Here is a 6,214-nt window from a genome sequence, read left to right on the forward strand (position 1 = left end):
CACAGTAAATGTGCTCAAGCCCATATGAATTGAATGGGCTTCGATGCATTTACCACAGTAGCACTATTACCTTGGCTTTGAAAAAGGGGGCTAAAGTTAGATGATAAATCTAGGGGTTCCATTCCCCACAATCACCATTTGTACATTATTTAATCTAAAATATGCACATATGTTCCAACCATAATCCTGTAAAGCACAGTTATTTACTGTGACATGTGTTATCACCCACATGTGAGAATATCTGCCTGCTGTTCCTGGATGTCATCCATGGAGCTCCGGTACAGACACTTTAAAAGTGCATTGCCACTTTAAGAACTTTAGAAAGTTCGCAACCGACTGTACCGCACGTGGGAGTGCCTTCCAGCCCAACATAGGACACGTCTCCTCAGTTCAGATAGCTAGCTAAGAAGGGGAGGTGGGTGGGTTGTGAGAATATCTGCCTGCTGTCCCTGGATAACACCTGTTAAGGTAAGTAACTGTGCTTTATCCTAGGACAAGCAGGCAGCATATTCTCACATGTAGGTGACCTCCAAGCTAACCAGAATGGGATGGTGGGAGTGTTGGCCTTTTAGGAAAATAAATTTTGTACTACTGTCTGGCTGAAGTGCCCATCCCGTCTGGAAAAAGATTCCAGACAATAATGTGAGGTGAATGTATGAACCGAGGACCAAGAAACAGCTTTACATATTTCATCAATAGATGTAGAGCAAATAAAAGCTACATAAGTTGCCTTAGCTCAAACTTTATGGGCTGTGACCCAGCTTGAGCATAAGAGAACAATATGCAAGAAGCCATCCATTTGGGAATCATTCTTTTGGAAAAAGGGTGACTCAACTTGTTAAGATCAAAGGAGACAAAAAGTTAAGATATTCTATGCGGCTTTGTTCTGTTGAGATAATAGGCAAAAACCCACTTGCAATCCAGAATGTGAAGAGCCGTTTCTCCTGGATGAGAATGAGGCTTAGGAAAAAATACTGGAAGCACAATCGATTGATTGAGATGAAATTCTGTGACTACCTTTGGTAAGAACTTTGGATGGGTGCAAAGCACAACTTTGCCATGGTGGATCCACCACCAACATTTGAAGTTCACTTACTCTTCTGGGAAAAGTGAGAGAAATACTACTTTCCAAGTAAGGTATTTGAGATGAGCCTTGGACATTGGTTCAAATGGAGGCTTCATCAACTTAAGAACCCCATTGAGATCCCAAACCACTGGAGGTGGTTTCACATTGAAAAGTCTTTTCATGAATCTGGAAATCAGAGGATGATCAGTAAGAGGTTTACCGTCCACTGGTTGATGAAAAGCAACACTGAGATGGACTCTAATGGATGTAGATTTGAGATCAGAAGCAGATAAATGAAGAAGACAATCCAAAACTAATGAAAGAGATGGATTTCAGATCTGGTGACGAAAGACACCAGGAAGAAAAATGTGTCCTCTTTTGCTGGTAGAACTGCCGAGGTTTTCTGAAAGCTTCCAAAATGAGTCTGACAGGCTGAGAAAGATGAAGATCAGTTGAATTCAGCCCGAGAGAAGGTGGGGGGGAAAAAAAATCAGCAGAGGTTCCTTGATACTAAGTTGAAGTAGAATGGAGAACCAAGGCTGCCTGGGCCACCGAAGAGCTATGAGTATCACAGTGGCCGACTCTCACATGGCTTTGACAAGTGTCTTGAAAATGAGAGGAATGGGTGGAAACGCATAGAGGAACTTCTGCAGCCAATCCAGAAGAAAAGTGTCTGCCCTCAGAAGGTGAGGAGAGTACAGTCTGTAACAGAATTGTGGCAACTTGTTGTAGGGAGACACAAACAGATCCACTTGAGGCATCCCCCATTGAGAAAAAACAAGATGGAGAACTGCAGAATAAAGCATCCACTCATAAGGTTGAAGAATTCTGCTAAGTTTGTCTGCCAAGGAATTCAGTTTCCCTTGAATGTAGACTGCTTTGAGAAATATATTGCGAGCAATTGCCCAAAAGCCAGATCTTTTGGGCCTCCTGAAAGAGAAGGAGAGAACCTGTATTTCCTTGCTGGTTTATATAGTACATGGCTACTTGATTGTCCATGTGAAGCAGAAGGACATGGTTGACTAATAAATGCTGGAAAGCTGTGAGGGGATAGTAAATCGCCCTGCGTTCCAGATTGATGTGAAATTGTTGTTCTTTGCTGGACCAGTGATCCTGAGTTTGAAGGCTATCCAGTTGAGCCCCTCAAGCATAGGCTGACGAATCCATGGACATAACCTTTGATGAGGTGTGTGAAACAGAAGAGTTTGTTCAGGTCTGCAGAGCGACCTGAACAAACTGAGTGGGCAAAAAGATGGCAGATAAGCTTCAATGTGGAGAAATGTAAGGTCTTGCACATAGGGAAGGGGAACTCCATGTACAGCTATACGATGGGAGAGAGGGTACTGGGGGAAGGCAACCAAGAAAAAGATCTGGGGGTATTGGTGGATAACACAATGAAGCCGGCTGCGCAATGTGCAGCGGCCTCAAAGAAAGCGAGCAGAATGTTGGGCATTATCAAAAAAAGGAACGAAGGAAGTTATCCTGTCACTGTATCGAGCAATGGTGCGCCCACATCTGGAATACTGCGTCCAATACTGGTTGCCATACCTCAAGAAGGACATGGCAATACTCGAGAGGATCCAGAGAGCAACGAGAATGATAAAGGGCATGGAGAACCTTTCATATGCCGAACGGTTGGACAAGCTGGGGCTCTTTACCCTGGAAAAGCGGAGACTGAGAGGGGACATGATAGAGACTTATAAAATCATGAAAGGCATAGAGAAGGTGGAGCAGGACAGATTCTTTAGACTAGCGGGGGACAACAAAAACAAGAGGTCACTCAGAAAAACTGAGAGGAGACAGATTCATAATGAATGCAAGGAAGTTCTTCTTCACTCAATGGGAGGTAGACACCTGGAACGCGCTTCCCGGAGAGGTGATAAGACAGAGTACAATTCTGGGGTTCAAAAAGGGACTGGATGACTTCCTGGAAGCGAAGGGGATAACAGTGTACAGATAGTTTACCTTACAGGACATTAAGCGAACAGGGTATGGACATTTTAGGTTAGGTAGGGAACACTTACAGGTCATGGACCTGGGGGGGCTGCCGCGGGAGCGGACTGCCAGGCATGATGGACCCCTGGTCTGACCCGGCAGGGGCAATTCTTATGTGCTTATCTACCACTGAAGTGACTGTCAAAGAGACGAGGTGACAGAAATGTGCTCAGAGACCATTGAGGCATGCTGGGCTGAAGCCTCGTGTCTCTTTTCTCTCTGCATCTTCCATTTGCTCTGTTACTGTGCCTTTCCCTTTCTCCCCCCTTCCAAATTGGTCTGGCACCCATCTTCTTTCCTCTGCTCCCCCCCCCATAGTCTGGCATCTCTATCTTCTTCCCTGCCAGCATCTTCTCCCCGCTCTCTCTTCCCCATTTTCCTTCAGCGTCCTTCTCCCCCCCTCTGTCTTCCAAGTTCTTTCAGCGTCCTTCTCCCCACTGTCTTCCCCATGTGCTTTCAGCATCCTTCTCCCCACATTTCCTCCTCCCTGCCCCTTACCTTTGTGGCATTTTCACCCCCCACCCCCTGGATAACAGGCCTGGTCTGACAAACCTCCCTGCCCTATACCTTTGGCCGGCAATGTCTTAAATTGCCTTCTTACAGCAGCCGGAGCGTTGTAGTTGCATATGGCTGCCGTAAAGGTAGGCGGCGGCAGTAAGGAGGGAGGGAGCACGATAAGGGAGGGAACGCGCGCAGTCACCTAACTGCGGGGACAAGGCCATTCACCGCTCCACACGACAGTGAATGGCCTTGTCCCCGTAGCCACAGTGAAAACAGGTTTTTCATCACTGTTTTGGCGGGTTACCCACAGCTAGCCACGGGTAAAAGCCACCGTGTCATTCTCTAGTAGAAATATCCAGATAAATAGGCCAATTTAGGTGAAAATCAGTCTCAGCAATTATAGCCCATTATTGGAATCAGTAGTAGTAATGAAACTGTAGGAAAAAAAAGGCTGAGACAACTAATGACCGTATACACCCATAGGAATAAAAACAGAGGCGATGGTCAAAGTCTTCCATAGAATGTCCCCTCCTTCGTCGACATTGAAGTATAGACCTTGTTACTGAAGAAAATAAGGTCCAATTGATTAGAAGGAGAAAAGGAAGGTCTCCGGTGAAAAAGTTCTTGAAGAAGACTGAGCTGAAGACAAACACTATAAAAATTCATGAGAACAGGAGCAAAAACTGCAAAGCTGCATAGAGTCCATGCTCATAAAGCGAAAATAGAAACTCTCTTTAGAAGATATTGTAAAAGAAATCTTCTCAGTAGATGTTGCTTGAAAAGGTGTCAGCCCAATGAGAAAGGTGAAAACTTTGTAGGGATCTTGCATCAGGACCTGGAGAAGAAAAATTGCGTCAGGAGGAAAAATGCTGTGATGCACAACTGGAAAGTCAAGGAACCAACAGTACCGGAGACTATGATAGTGCATTGATGAAGCATCAGGGGTACCGGAAAGTCGTATCATGAGTAGACCTGTCCGGTACTGAGTCACAGGCACCAGGAAAAAACATTGAAGCTGTTCCTGAAGAAAAAAAAAAAAAAAAAAAAAGAAAAATCACTAGTACCTTTGGCTATTTAGCCAGTACCATCGGTGCAGAGAGCCCCATTCCATAAGGAAAAAACGTAGGTGCCTGCAGCCAGAAATGGTCGCATGGTCGGCATGAATGAACTCTATGCCATAATGACATGCGATACTGGCTGAAAAAAATTGGTGGCTCTTGGAAGATACTAATACCTTAGGCTTCTCTGCCAGTACTGTTAGTGTCGCGGCTTACCTGAAAAAAGGGAGCTATGAATAAAAAAGAAATAAAATAAAATATGCGTGAGCAGGAAAGCAAAAGGCAAAAACAAAGAATGTTTTCAAAAGACGACTTCTTAGCATCGCGGAAAACACAGAACTGAGGAGCTGTGCGCCTAAGTCAGGCAGGAAGGCACTCATGCATACGTGGTGTGGGCTGTCGTGAACTGTCTAAATTTCTTAATGTGGTGAGCTTTTTTAAAATGTCTGTACTGGGCCTCAGTGGATGATGTCATCCACCTGTGAGAATATGCTGCCTGCTTGTCCTGGGATAATACCTCCTTTAAAAGTAGACCCTTTCCTTCAGGTGAACAACTGAATATCTACTACCAACAATTACCGTATTTTCGCGGATATAACACGCGCGTTATACGTGATTTTACGTACCGCGCATACCCCTCGCGCGTTATATGCCTGAGCGCGGTATAGAAAAGTTTTTAAACATAGTTCCCACCCCGCCCGACGCCCGATTCACCCCCCCAGCAGGACCGCTCGCACCCCCACCCCGAACGACCGCTCGCACGCGCTCCCACCCGCACCCGCATCCACGAGCAAGAGGGAGCCCAAGCCCTCTTGCCCGGCCGACTCCCCGACGTCCGATGCATCCCCCCCCCCCCCGGCAGGATCACTCGCACCCTCACCCCGAAGGACTGCCGACTCCCCAACAATATCGGGCCAGGAGGGAGCCCAAACCCTCCTGGCCACGGCGACCCCCTAACCCCACCCCGCACTACATTACGGGCAGGAGGGATCCCAGGCCCTCCTGCCCTCGACGCAAACCCCCCTCCCCCCCAGCCGACCCGCGACCCCCCTGGCCGACCCCCACGACCCCCCCACCCCCCTTCCCCGTACCTTTGGAAGTTGGCCGGACAGACGGGAGCCAAACCCGCCTGTCCGGCAGGCAGCCACCGAAGGAATGAGGCCGGATTGGCCCATCCGTCCTAAAGCTCCGCCTACTGGTGGGGCCTAAGGCGCGTGGGCCAATCAGAATAGGCCCTGGAGCCTTAGGTCCCACCTGGGGGCGCGGCCTGAGATACATGGTCGGGTTTGGCCCATGTGCCTCAGGCCGCGCCCCCAGGTGGGACCTAAGGCTCCAGGGCCTATTCTGATTGGCCCACGCGCCTTAGGCCCCACCAGTAGGCGGAGCTTTAGGACGGATGGGCCAATCCGGCCTCATCCCTCCGTTGGCTGCCTGCCGGACAGGCGGGTTTGGCTCCCGTCTGTCCGGCCAACTTCCAAAGGTACGGGGAAGGGGGGTGGGGGGGTCGTGGGGGTCGGCCAGGGGGGTCGCGGGTCGGCTGGGGGGGGGGGGGGTTTGCGTCGAGGGCAGGAGGGCCTGGGATCCCTCCTGCCCG

Source organism: Geotrypetes seraphini, chromosome 1 (genome assembly GCF_902459505.1).
Source record: "Geotrypetes seraphini chromosome 1, aGeoSer1.1, whole genome shotgun sequence".
In the NCBI taxonomy this organism is placed as follows: domain Eukaryota; kingdom Metazoa; phylum Chordata; class Amphibia; order Gymnophiona; family Dermophiidae; genus Geotrypetes; species Geotrypetes seraphini.